Source organism: Neofelis nebulosa, chromosome 13, assembly GCF_028018385.1.
Source record: "Neofelis nebulosa isolate mNeoNeb1 chromosome 13, mNeoNeb1.pri, whole genome shotgun sequence".
NCBI classification, from domain to species: Eukaryota; Metazoa; Chordata; class Mammalia; order Carnivora; family Felidae; genus Neofelis; species Neofelis nebulosa.
The window spans coordinates 72,950,041-72,964,744 of NC_080794.1; the positions used below are offsets into that span (position 1 = coordinate 72,950,041).

Here is a 14,704-nt window from a genome sequence, read left to right on the forward strand (position 1 = left end):
TTCTCGCTTCTCTCTACTGAAACTCCATTTTATCTGACATTCTCGCGCGTGTGTGTATTTGTGTGTGTGTGTGTGTGTGTGTGTGTGTAATAATTGATAATCATGATCCTGTGGCAAGATCTTGAAGATTTCTGTTTCATCAAAGAAAGTTGAAAATAATAAAATTGAAGTTTTGCTATACTTTATTATGTTCAGATTCTTTGAAAATTGATAATCCACAAATGGTAGGAAGATTCATGTGCAAAAAATAATTTGTTAATTAGCTTCTCTCTTTCCTGATTATACCATTGTCCAGTTTTTATAATTAACAATTTGATAATAATTGCATTGCTTTCAAGGGTAATTAAAATTAACTATTGCCAAATGTTTTTTCTTTCTGGCATGATTTAAATATCCTATCGCTACCTGCAAGTTACTAAATGATTTACATCTTTGTGGTGTAAGAATTTTCAGTGTCGAAACTTGTGTAAACTACGTGAGAATAATTTTGGGATTATAGTCACAGGATGGTAGATAGTACACACCAGCTGGGAATTCGTTGGGTTTAATGTGTTAACTTACAAAAATAATGTCCTTTTATGTATATTCAAAAATGTAAGCAAGGGCTGCCTTTGAATATTTTGGATGGTTCTGATGGGAGAAATTCTTTATTAACCTTAAGTTAAACTGGACTTGGCTGCTCAGTATATTTCTTTTGATCTTGTTTGACAAATCTTTTTGTTTTGGGATATTTTTGACAAATATAATACAGAGATAATGAGATTATATTTTTAAAGCCCAAAATGCATTCTGTAAATCCTATTTTAACTACCAGGACAGGTAGATAAATAAAATGGTTAGTTGAGCATCTGGTCTTCATCTAAATAGTCTCAAAAATGGACTGTATAAATGTGAGAAAGGATATTTGCTTTATAATGTTATTTATTTATTTTTTAAATGTTTGTTTAGTTTTTGAGAGAGCGCTCATGAAAGAGTGGGGTAGGGGAAGAGAGAGGGGGAGACAGAGTATCCGAAGCAGGCTCTGGTCTGACAGAGAGCTCGGTGTGGACCCATACTCACACACAAACTGTGAGATCATGAACTAAGCAGAAGTTGGATGCTTAAGTGACTGAGGCACCTAGGTGCCCCTATCATACATATTTTTTTAAGTAGGTTCCACACCCAGTGTGGGGCTTGACAAACTCATTGACCCTGAGATGGAGTCGAATGCCCTACCAACTAAGCCAGCCAGGCATCCCTAATAACGGCAACTTGACAAATACTGATTCTTAAATGTAAGATACCTACCTTGAGGCCACATAGCTTCTAATGTTGCTGTGTATAACATTATATTTGTTTACATGTTTTCTGACTGTTTCTGGTGAATAATTTATAGAATGAGTAATAGAAAGGATTTATAATCAGATAACACCTAGTGAAGGAATACGTGGGTTTATACATACAAAAATGAAGCATTTAGATATAGGTAACTTAATTTTAGCTTACAAGTGCTGAAAAGCATTTGTTTTTTAAGTTGAAAATACTTTATTGAATATAATATTCATCTTAGTGCATATAAACTAAGATAGCAATTACATTTTTTCTTTTTTGTTTTACACTGATAATTAGGTAATCATCTTTTTCTTTATTGTCTGTTGGTGCATAGTAAATGAAAAGTAACCTATATTTTGGGAATACTTAGGTTTTGTGTGACATGTTTTGAGTTTCTTGGTAGAAAAAGCAGTTTAAGCAAACATTGACAGGTCAGTCTTTTGGGGAGAGTTGTTTGGGTGGCATAAGAATTTTCAGAGAATGATCAAGATATTTGATGTTTACCATTATATCTTAGTTCCGTTGAGACATTTAAATCCCTCCTGCCCCACCCTTGCCTTTTATTTTGAGGCTTTGTTGGAGGATCCTGCAGTTTTTCTATATGGTGAGTCGAAGTGTTGTCCCAGAGAGCTGTAATTCCAATTATGGCTTATGTTGTGGGTTGGATAAATAGGAATTTTCAGTTCTTTGCTTAAAACTGCACAGAATCAGAATTTCATAATCTTAGGCTTTTCCAAAAGAAAAAAAAAATGCAGATTTTCCTAAAAACTCTCATGTATTTATCTAAATTGGCCCTATACTCTCCCTGCCAGTCCAAACAGTTTTCATCTTGCCTCCTCAGCAAAAGGAAAAAAAGTTGAATGAATGAATTTGAAGGTGCTAGAAGTTCTGTAGTCTTGACATAATTCTAATTAGCATGGGCTAGAGTGTTGTATTTTGTCACAGACTTATTAGCCTCCATGAAAACTACCTTTACCTCTGGTTCATTCATGCTACTTAATTTAATGTATTTTTTCCATTTCTGTCTGAACAATAACATTCCTTTGAGCATGTTAATTTTGGGTGCTTTTTCAGTTTTGGGTCTTCTAGTTTTCAAGATTCCTTTTTTACACTTTTGAACTACAAACAATATATAGGTTTATGTGATTCGGAGGGGGAAACGTTTTATTTTTGTCCTTTAAACTACTTAAAAGAATAAAGAACATTTCAGATCTTTATAAACAAGGGAAAATACAATTGAAATCTTGTCATTTTTAGGTATTCATATCAAAATCTGAGTGACTTAGAGTTAATTTTAAGTAAAGTATAGGGAAACTATTCATGGGACAAGGTTTTTGTCCTTATTGGTTGACTGTCTTTATTCAACAAGTGTTCACTGAGCACTTACTGTGTACTTAATAAAAAGTTCATGGTATCTTTGAGGTTATTGCTTTGTTGAGTAAAAATTGCTTCTTTGTGTAAGGTGCCTACTGTCTACTAGGGGAGATAAAGCTAAGTTAACAAATATTTATAATTATTTCAGTAAATATAACTGCTATGTATGGTAAGTATGGTTTCTAAGTACTATACTAGGATATGACTGTGAAAAAGGCAAAGGTATCCCTGTTTTCCCACTTTAAATGAGAGAGTCAAGACAACTAACCTGGCACTTATAAAGTGTGATAAATGTCCTGATGGGAAGTTTAAGTGGGAGCTTGGAGGGCGGTCTATTCAGAAAGGCTTTTGAGTGATCACAAAAGTCTTCCCTGACCTCTGAGCTGAAATCTGTAGACTACAGGAGACTTAGCTCAGTGAACTGTAAACCTGTGTTTCTGACAGGAGGAAAGAATCGCTTGCGTACAAGTCCTGGGGACAGGAGGTAGCAGGACCTGATATGGGATCTGAAAGAAGTTCATGTGACCTGAATGCAAGGTGGGAAATACTGGAGTTGTAGCAGGGGCCAGGTCTTGAAAGGCTTGGTAAGAGTTTTGGATTTTATCCTGAAGGTTAGGTTTGTGGGGGTCATCCACTATTCCCCAAGTGTTTTAAGTTGGACAGTAACCTGATTAGGTTTGAGTATTTGAAAGATCACTGTAATTACAGTGTAGTGATTTGGTTAGGAGCAGGATGGGGGTGGTGTGGATGTGGTGAGATCAGTTACAGAGATGTTAGAGGAGAGAATTTAGTATGCCCTGGAGCAGGGTAGTGGCAGTGAGAATGAAGAGAAGTTGAAGAGTCAGACATTTTACAATGGATAGATAGGAGTTGGTGATTGTTAGGATGTGAGAGTTGAGCTGAGAGGAGTCAGGGTGACTGCAAGATTCCTGGTCCCCTTCCACCCTTCTCAGTTGGTTTCTCCTTAGATGTTATCTGTTTAAGAAGCTTTTTCTTATGGGCGACTGGGTGGCTCAGTCGGACATGTACTAGGTTTCGACTCACGTCATGATATTACATTTGTGGGTTTGTGAGTTTGAGCCCCTCTCTTTGAGCTCTGCACTGACAGGATGGATCCTGCTTGGGATTGTCTTTCTCCCTTTCTCTCTGCCCCTACTCGTTTGTGCTCTCTCTCAAAAGAAATGAATTAAAAAAAAAAAAAAAAAAAAAAAGCCTTTCCTTATTTCTCTAAGCTCCAACACTGGTTTTTAAGTGCTTTCTCTTTGTGCTTCAGCACCTCTTACCACACTATGTTCTTGCCTTTTCCACTGGTTTGTAAGCTTACAGGCAAGTACCATGCCACCTTGTTGCATACTTAGCATCTTGCACAGTGCATGATACTTAGTATGTATTAAATGTCTGAATGAAAATAAAGTTTTTGTATTTATAGTTGGAGGAAAAAAAACTTTTTCTGAAGCACCAGGTATCCAAAAACTTTTTTTATAATTTCAGTGTGAATCAGATCAGTCCATGGTCTTTTAACTAGCTTTTGTAAAAACAAATTGTAATTATAATTCAAATCTGAAGTGCTGGATATATTAGTTCTTCATAGGTGGGTTATCTTGGATTAAGATTTATGAGCTTTGATTATTATGGTGAGCTCCTCTTGTATTATACATTGTCTTTTTTAATAAGTAATTTTTTAATTAGCTTTATCCTTTGTCAGTTTAAAGTCAACATAACCAAACTATCACTGTTAGAATTTTTCTGTTTCAAAATGAAAATAGCTTTTTGGGGGGGTGCCTGCGTGGCTCAGTCAGGTAAGCTTCTGACTTCAGCTCAAGTCATGATCTCATGGTTCATGGGTTCAAGCCCTGCATTGGGCTCTGTGCTGACAGTGCAGAACCTGCTTGGAATTCTCTGTCTCCTTATCTCACTGCCCCCTCCCCTGCATTCACTCTCTCTCAAAAATGAATAAACATTAAGAAAAAAAGGGAAAATAGTTTTTTTTCCTTCCCTGATTATAAGAGGAATCAATGCTTATTTTATGCATTTAAAAAATAATACAGAGATTGAAAACCATCCTAACCCCCAAGGATAAATATTGTTGTCATTTGATGGGTGTTGTAGACTTTTAGGATTTTATATATATTTATGAATGCTGTGATTAAGTTAAAGGCCGTCCACAGAGAGGAAATAGTTATGACATAAATATGTAAAAAAAGGTATTAATATCCTTCATACAAAGAATCCTGATAACTACTATATAACCAAATAACTGCATAGAGATCGGGTCCTAAACTTAAATTCCTGCAGGAAACCAGGCAGGTAACATAAATGAGGGAACACAGTAGGGAGAATATGTGAGGTGGTTGGGTTGGAGAGTACTTGGAGGGCATAGCTTCTACTCAACACTAGTTGATTTTTGACCCAGTGGTGGCAATTTTTTTTTATTTTTTAAATGAGAAGTAGAGGTCTGGATTGTAGTGGATCTCCCAATTATAAAATAGTGGCAAATAAAAAAAATTTAAAACTGTAATGTGTGTTAAACATAATGTAGCCATGGTCTATATTTTGTTAAACCACAAATAGTGGAAGAATGGAAAAGTTTGTTTGCCCTCACTAATCAAGGAACTATAGATTAAAATATATCGTTTTTCATATATCAGATTGATAGAAATGAAAGTGATTAATAATTGGTAAGATTGGGAGAGTATAAATTGATGTAGTCTCTTTGAAAGAGACCGATTGGAACTACCTATAAATATTTAAAATACGTATTAGGGACAAGAGGGGGGAAAATGACGGCGTAGGAGGACTCTGGGCTCACTGAGTCCTGCGGATCACTTAGATTCCACCCACACCTGCCTAAATAACCCAGAAAACCGCCAGAAGAGTAGCAGAATGGATTCTCCAGAGCCAAGCGTAGACGAGAGGCCCACGGAAGAGGGTAGGAAGGGCGAGGCGGTGTGCGCTGCACGGACTGGAGGGAGGGAGCCAGGGCAGAGGGGCAGCCCGCCGGCCAAGCAGAGGCCCCGAGTCTGGCTTGCAAGAGCGGAGGGGCCGGACGGAGTGTGTTGGGACAGCAAGCGGGACTTAACATCTGGAAGGTTATAAGTTAACAGCTCTGCTCAGAAAGCGGGAAGGCTGGAGGACAACGGGAGGGAGAGTTGTTGAGCCCCGGATAACAGAGCGCAGCTTGGCGGGGAACAGAGGCGCTCGCCAGCGCCATCTCCCTCGCCCATCCCCCAGCCAAAATCCCAAAGCGAACCAATTCCTGTCAGGGAACTTGCTTGCACCACGCAAACACCAAAATGCTGTGCTTCTTCGGATCCATCCCTCCGGCGGGTCTGACTCCATCCCCATGCTGCAGGGCCCCTCCTGAAGTGGATCTCCAAAGGAAAAGCGAGCTGAGCCTGCCCCTCCCGCCCCTGTGCACCTTGCCGATCCACCCCAGCTAATACGCCAGATCCCCAGCACCACAAGCCTGGCAGTGTGCAAGTAGCCCAGACGGGCCACGCCACCCCACAGTGAATCCCGCCCCTAGGAGAGGGGAAGAGAAGGCACACACCAGTCTGACTGGCCCCAGCGGTGGGCTGGGGGCAGACATCAGGTCTGACCAGCCCGCCCACCAGTGCAAGTTATTCAAGACAGCACAGGGGAAGTGCCCCGCAGTCCTGCACCACTCCAAGGACTATCCAAAATGACGAAACAGAAGAATTCCCCTCAGAAAAATGTCCAGGAAATAACAACAGCTAACGAACTGATCAAAAACGATTTAAACAATATAACAGAAAGTGAGTTTAGAATAATAGTCATAAAATTAATTGCTGGGCTTGAAAACAGTATAAAGGACAGCAGATAGATTCTATTGCTACAGAGATCAAGGGACTAAGGAACAGCCAGGAGGAGCTAAAAAATGCTATTAATGAGCTGCAAAATAAAATGGAGACGACCACAGCTCAGATTGAAGAGGCAGAGGAGAGAATAGGTGAGCTAGAAGATAAAATTATGGAAAAAGAAGAAGGTAAGAAAAAGAGATAAAAAAATCCAGGAGTATGAGGGGAAAATTAGAGAACTAAGTGATGCACTAAAGAGAAATAATCTAACCATAATTGGTATTCCAGAGGAGGAAGAGAGAGGGAAAGGTGCTGAAGGGGTACCTGAAGAAATAATAGCTGAGAACTTCCCTGATCTGGGGAAGGAAAAAGGCACTGAAATCCAAGAGACACAGAGAACTCCCTTCAGATGTAACTTGAATCGATCTTCTGCAGGACATATCATAGTGAAACTGGCAAAATACAAGGATAAAGAGAAAATTCTGAAAGCAGCTAGGGATAAACATGCTCTAACATATAAAGGGAGACCGATAAGACTAGTGACGGATCTCTCTACTGAAACTTGGCAGGCCAGAAAGGAATGGCAGGAAATCTTCAATGTGATGAACAGAAAAAAATATGTAGCTGAGAATCCTCTATCCAGCAAATCTGTCATTTAGAATAGAAGGAAAGATCAAGGTCTTCCCAAACAAAAACTGAAGGAATTCATCACCACTAAACCAGCACTACAAGAGATCCTAAGGGGGATTCTGTGAGACAAAGTACCAGAGACATCGCTACAAGCATGAAACCTACAGACATCACAATGACTCTAAACCCATATCTTTCTATAATAACACCGAATGTAAATGGACTAAATGCGCCAACCAAAAGACATAGGGTATCAGAATGGATAAAAAAAAAACAAGACCCATCTATTTGCTGTCTACAAGAGACTCATTTTAGATCTGAAGACACTTTCAGATTGAAAGTGAGGGGATGGAGAACTATTTATCATGCTACTGGAAGTCAAAAGAAAGCTGGAGTAGCCATACTTATATCAGACAAACTAGACTTTAAATTAAAGGCTGTAACAAGAGATGAAGAAGGGCATTGTATAATAATTACAAGGTCTATCCATCAAGAAGAACTAACAATTATAAATGTCTATGTGCCAAATACAGGAGCCCCCAAATATATAAAACAATTACAAACATAAGCAACCTTATTGACAAGAATGTGGTCATTGCAGGGGACTTTAATACCCCACTTACAACAATGGATAGATCATCTAGACACATGGTCAATCAAGAAACAAGGGCCCTGAATGATACATTGGATCAGATGGACTTGACAGATACATTTAGAACTCTGCATCCCAAAGCAACAGAATATACTTTCTTCTCGAGTGCACATGGAACATTCTCCAAGATAGATCACATACTGGGTCACAAAACAGCCCTTCATAAGTATACAAGAATTGAGATCATACCATGCATACTTTCAGACCACAATGCTATGAAGCTTGAAATCAACCACAGGAAAAAGTCTGGAAAACCTCCAAAAGCATGGAGGTGAAAGAACACCCTACTAAAGAATGAATGGGTCAACCAGGCAATTAGAGAAGAAATTAAAAAATATATGGAAACAAACAAAAATGAAAATACAACAATCCAAACGCTTTGGGATGCAGCGAAGGCAGTGCTGAGAGGAAAATACATCGCAATCCAGGCCTATCTCAAGAAACAAGAAAAATCCCAAATACAAAATCTAACAGCACACCTAAAGGAAATAGAAGCAGAGCAGCAAAGACACCCCAAACCCAGCAGAAGAAGAGAAATAATAAAGATCAGAGCAGAAATAATATAGAATCTAAAAAAACTGTAGAGCAGATCAACGAAACCAAGAGTTGGTTTTTTGAAAAAATAAAATTGATAAACCTCTAGCCAGGCTTCTCAAAAAGAAAAGGGAGATGACCCAAATAGATAAAATCATGAATGAAAATGGAATTATTACAACCAATCGCTCAGAAATACAAGCAATTATTAGGGAATACTATGAAAAATTATATGCCAACAAATTGGACAACCTGGAATAAATGGACAAATTCCTAAACACCCACACACTTCAAAATTCAAACTGGAGGAAATAGAAAGCTTGAACAGACCCATAACCAGCGAAGAAATTGAATCAGTCATCAAAAATCTCCAAACAAATAAGAGTCCAGGACCAGATGGCTTCCCTGGGGAATTCTGCCAGACATTTAAAGCAGAGATAATACCTATCCTTCTCAAGCTATTCCAAAAAATAGAAAGGGAAGGAAAACTTCCAGACTCTCATTCTATGAAGCCAGTATTACTTTGATTCCTAAACCAGACAGAGACCCAGTAAAAAAAGAGAACTACAGGTTAATATCCCTGATTCAAAAATTCTCAATAAGATACTAGCAAATCGAATTCAACAGCTTATAAAAAGAATTATTCACCATGATCAAGTGGGATTCATTCCTGGGCTGCAGGGCTGGTTCAACATTCGCAAATCAATCAACGTGATACATCACATTAATAAAAGAAAAGATAACCATATGATCCTGCCAATCGATGCAGAAAAAGCATTTGACAAAATTCAGCATCCTTTCTTAATAAAAACCCTCGAGAAAGTCGGGGTAGAAGGAACATACTTAAACATCATAAAAGCCATTTATGAAAAGCCCACAGCTAATATCATCTTCAATGGGGAAAAACTGAGAGCTTTCCCCCTGAGATCAGGAACACGACAGGGATGTCCACTCTCACCGCTGTTGTTTAACATAGTGTTGGAAGTGCTAGCATCAGCAATCAGACAACAAAAGGAAATCAAAGGCATCAAAATTGGCAGAGATGGAGTCAGGCTTTCACTTTTTGCGGATGACATGATATTATACATGGAAAATCTGATAGACTCCACCAAAAGTCTGCTAGAACTGATACATGAATTCAGCAAAGTTGCAGGATACAAAATCAATGTACAGAAATCAGTTGCATTCTTTTTTTGTTTTTTTTTAATCAGTTGCATTCTTATACACTAACAATGAAGCAACAGAAAGACAAATAAAGAAACTGATCCCATTCACAATTGCACCAAGAAGCATAAAATACCTAGGAATAAATCTAACCAAAGATGTAAGAGATCTGTATGCTGAAAATTATAGAAAGCTTATGAAGGAAATTGAAGAAGATACAAAGAAATGGAAAAACATTCCGTGCTCATGGGTTGGAAGAATAAATATTTTGAAATATCAATACTACCCAAAGCTATCTACACATTCAATGCAATCCCAATCAAAATTGCACCACCATTCTTCTCGAAGCTAGAACAAGCAATCCTAAAATTCATATGGAACCACAAAAAGCCCTGAATAGCCAAAGTAATTTTGAAGAAGACCAAAGCAGGAGGCATCACAGTCCCAGACTTTAGCCTCTACTACAAAGCTGTAATCATCAAGACAGCATGGTATTGGCACAAAAAACAGACACATAGACCAATGGAATAGAATAGAAACCCCAGAACTAGACCCACAAAAGTATGGCCAGCTAATCTTTGACAAAGCAGGAAAGAATATCCAGTGGAAAAAAGACAGTCTCTTTAACAAATGGTGCTGGGAGAACTGGACAGCAACATGCAGAAGAATGAAACAAGACCACTTTCTTACACCATTCACAAAAATAAACTCAAAATGGATAAAGGACCTGAATGTGAGACAGGAAACCATCAAAACCCTAGAGGAGAAAGCAGGAAAAGACCTCTCTGACCTCAGCCGCAGCAATTTCTTACTTGACACATCCCCAAAGGCAAGGGAATTAAAAGCAAAAATGAACTATTGGGACCTCATGAAGATAAAAAGCTTCTGCATTGCAAAGGAAACAATCAACAAAACTAAAAGGCAACCAACGGAATGGGAAAAGATATTTGCAGATGACATTGGACAAAGGGCTAGTATCCAAAATCTATAAAGAGCTTACCAAACTCCACACCCAAAAAACAAATAATCCAATGAAGAAATGGGCAGAAAACATGAATAGACACTTCTCTAAAGAAGACATCCAGATGGCCAACAGGCACATGAAAAGATTCTCAACATCATTCCTCATCAGGGAAATACAAACCAAAACCACACTCAGATATCACCTCATGCCAGTCAGAGTGGCCACAATGAACAAATCAGGAGACTATAGATTCTGGCGAGGATGTGGAGAAACGGGAACCCTCTTGCACTGTTGGTGGAAATGCAGACTGGTGCAGCCACTCTGGAAAACAGTGTGGAGGTTCCTCAAAAAATTAAAAATAGACCTACCCTATGACCCAGCAGTAGCACTGCTAGGAATTTACCCAAGGGATACAGGAGTACTGATGCATAGGGGCACTTGTACCCCAATGTTTATAGCAGCACTCTCAACAATAGCCAAATTGTGGAAAGAGCCTAAATGTCCATCAACTGATGAATGGATAAAGAAATTGTGGTTCATATACACAATGGAGTACTACGTGGCAATGAGAAAGAATGAAATATGGCCTTTTGTAGCAACGTGGATGGAACTGGAGAGTGTGATGCTAAGTGAAATAAGCCATACAGAGAAAGACAGATACCATATGTTTTCACTCTTATGTGGATCCTGAGAAACTTAACAGAATCCCATGGGGGAGGGGAAGGAAAAAAAAAAAAAGGTTAGAGTGGGAGAGAGCCAAAGCATAAGAGACACTTAAAAATTGAGAACAAACTGAGGGTTGATGGGGGGGTGGGAGGGAGGGGAGAGTAGGTGATGGGTATTGAAGAGGGCATCTTTTGAGATGAGCACTGGGTATTGTATGGAAACCAATTTGACAATAAATTTCATATGTAATAAAAATAAAAAATAAAATGCGTATTAGTTTTGACCAAACAGTTCTGCTTTCAGGAATCTGCCTTGCAGAAATAGTAGGTCCTGTTTGTGAATATTTATGCTCAAAAAGCACTATTTACTGCCCCCCCAAATATATATATTTATATATATTTTGATGTTTATTATATCTTTGAGATAGCGCGAGCAGGGGAGGGGCAGAGAGAGGGAGACGGGATTCAAAGCAGGCTATGCACTGACAGCAGAGAACCCAATGCTGGGTTCTAACTTACAAACCGTGAGATCATGACCTGAGCCAAAGTTGCACGCTTAATCAACCAAGCCATGCAGGGACTCCATATATATATATTTTTTTTCAACATTTTTTTTTTTTTTTTTTTTTTTTATTTTTGGGACAGAGAGAGACAGAGCATGAACGGGGGAGGGGCAGAGAGAGAGGGAGACACAGAATCGGAAACAGGCTCCAGGCTCCGAGCCATCAGCCCAGAGCCTGACGCGGGGCTCGAACTCACGGACCGCGAGATCGTGACCTGGCTGAAGTCGGACGCTTAACCGACTGCGCCACCCAGGCGCCCCTATATTTTTTTAATGAAAAAAAATGTAAATGAAAAAAGGCAAATAGAAACAACCTAAATGTCAGTCGATAGAATGATTATATTATAGTTATACCACAAGTCATAGCAATGAAAAGAAATGAAGTATATTTGTATTCTTGTGTGGAAAGAGTCCATAACTTACTGCCTAATGCAAAAAATTATAATTTCATACATAAATTTGTATTATGCATATGCTATCATTTCAGGTATCTATATTATATTCCATTGTGTGGCACTATAATTTATGGAGACTACTGATGCCTGTGTTTCCAATGCTTTGCTATATGCACATTGCTGTGAACATTTTTTTTTGCATATGTCTTTGAAGTGTTGTCTCCAAAGATAAGTTTCTTTTTATTTTTTAGTTATTTTAATCTTTTTTTAATGTGTATTTTTGAGAGAGAGTGATGTGAGGCTCAAACTCACAAACCATGAGATCCGAGCCGAAATCAAGAGTTGGACACTTAACTGACTGAGCCACCCAGGCATCCCTAATTTTAAATTTTTTTTTTTTTTTTTTTTTTTGAGAGCCCGAGCAGGAGAGGGGGTGGGGGTTACTGGAGAAAGCGAAATCTTAAGCAGGGTCTACGCTGTGTGGAGCCCGATGTAGGTAGGGCTCAATCCTATGAGCCTGGGATCATGACCTGAGAGTTCGAAGCTCAACCCACCGAGCCACCCAGGAGCCCTCTTTTGTATTTTAGGTGGTAACATTAAATATCTGAACTCCTGTAGATGCTTTGGTGGAGAAAATACATTTGTCTCTGAGAGTGTTTTTTGTGACCTGTGGTCTGAGTAAATATACCTTAGGCATGGAAGTCAGAGAACTAACCAGAAAAGTAGCACTGTGTTCAGTCAACTTAAATTCTTTAAGGTTTTTTTTTTTTTATGTTGATTTTTAAGAGAGAGAGAGAGAGAGAGAGAGCCAGCGCGAGCGTGCGCGCGCATGTGAGTGGGGGAGGGGCAGAGAGAGAGGGAGACACAGAATTCAAAGTGGGCTCCAGGCTCTGAGCTTTCAGCACAGAGCCTGACGCGGGGCCCGAACTCACAAACTGCAAGCGCGAGCGTGCGCGCGCATGTGAGTGGGGGAGGGGCAGAGAGAGAGGGAGACACAGAATTCAAAGTGGGCTCCAGGCTCTGAGCTTTCAGCACAGAGCCTGACGCGGGCCCGAACTCACAAACTGCAAGATCATGACCTGAGCCGAAGTCAGATGCTTAACCGAGTGAGCCACCCAGGCGCCCCAATTCTTTAAGGTTTTTAAATTTAAGTAGTAATTTTTAGCTAACCAATACATGCTTATGGTACAAAATCTAAAAGATACAGAAATGTAAAGCAAACCTTGCTCTCACTCTGCAGTCTCTTCTGTGTATTTTCCTTTCCTGGGAAACCACTACCAGTTTTGTGTGTTCTTCCACAGATATTTTATACATATATATGTATATATTTTTTCATAAATGGTAACATGATGTTGTTTTAAAGCTGAGTTTTCCTCACTTAACTATAATGAATCTAAAACTTCCACAGTGTTTTATATGTTGTAGGCCCTGTTCTATCAAGCGTTTGGATATTCATTGTTAATCTTCATCACAGCCTTGAGAGGCAGGTAGTATTATTATCCCCTTCATACAGAGAAGGAAACTGAGGCACAGAAACCTTAACATGCTAGTAAGTTGGGGAGTTGGAAGTTGTGGAACTCCCAAGAGTCTGGCTGCAGAGCCTTTAGCATTAGCTAGTATGCTTTACTGTCTGACTTGAAACAAGTGAGAAACATACATGGTTGGTACAGCATACTTTTTAGTAAATATATAGTATTTCATTGAGTAAACAATAGTTTATCTAACCATAACGGAGATAAACTCCCGTTGGACGTGTGTTGTTGGACATATAGATTGTTTGGGTATGTTGCTGTTACAAATAATGCTGTAGTGAATATCTTTGTGCCTATATCTTTAGAATGCCTGTTTCATTTTGAACATAGTCTGCTTGTATTTCATTTTTGTCCTTTCACATTGGGGCAGGGGGAGTGTGGATCATTTATTCATACAATTATGTTTTATGATCTATCTGAGACTTTCTTTTAATGAATCTATTTAGCTCATCTGTATTTATTACAGCATTATGCTTATTTCCTCATCTTTTAAGAAATAAATCGAGGTATAGCAATTGAAGTATACTCAAAGGTGTAAAGCAGTGCTGTATAAAGGTGTAAGCATATCTCAGTCCTATTTCCTCTCCATTCTTGAGGATTGTAACATTTACATTATATTCTATAGCTATAAATCTTTTTATCTTTTTTTTTTTCAGGCCAATAATTAAATGGACTTTATGCTCAAAACTTGCCCTTTTTTCATAATTTTTATTTTTATCCTTTGGATAGTTGAACTTTGTCAACTAGTGTTTTCTTCAAAAGCAGTTCATAAGAACAGTATTCCTTGAGTTCTTTCATATTCATTATTGTTTAACTGTTGCCATTTATACTAAACTGTATTCTTAGACTGGATATAAATTCTTGAGTCATACCTTTTTTAAACCCTTGGAGTTCTTAATAGGTATTGCTCTACTTTTTTTTTAGCATTGAGTCCCTCCTTCCCTCCATTTTTAGGTAGTAATGATTTTGCCTTGGTTCTCAAAGAATTCTGTTTATTTATTTGTGGTTTTATTTTTATTTTTAAGTAATCTCTATGCCCAATGTGAGGCTTGAACTCACAGACCTGGAATCAAGAGTCTCATGCTCTACCAACTGAGACAGTC

The 14,704-nt window shown here is 38.7% G+C and overlaps 1 protein-coding gene across 3 annotated transcripts in view; it reads left to right on the forward strand.

The window, feature by feature from the left end:
- The window catches only part of SHOC2 (SHOC2 leucine rich repeat scaffold protein), a 108,645-nt gene that overhangs the window by 9,336 nt on the left and 84,605 nt on the right, over positions 1-14,704 (forward strand). The window contains exon 2 of one of the 3 annotated variants that reach the window (XM_058697754.1): positions 3,130-3,222. The exons of the other annotated variants lie outside the window; for them this stretch is intronic. The gene's annotated coding sequence lies outside the window, so the exon portion shown is untranslated. The remainder of the gene's footprint in view (positions 1-3,129; positions 3,223-14,704) is intronic. 3 annotated transcript variants of the gene reach the window in all.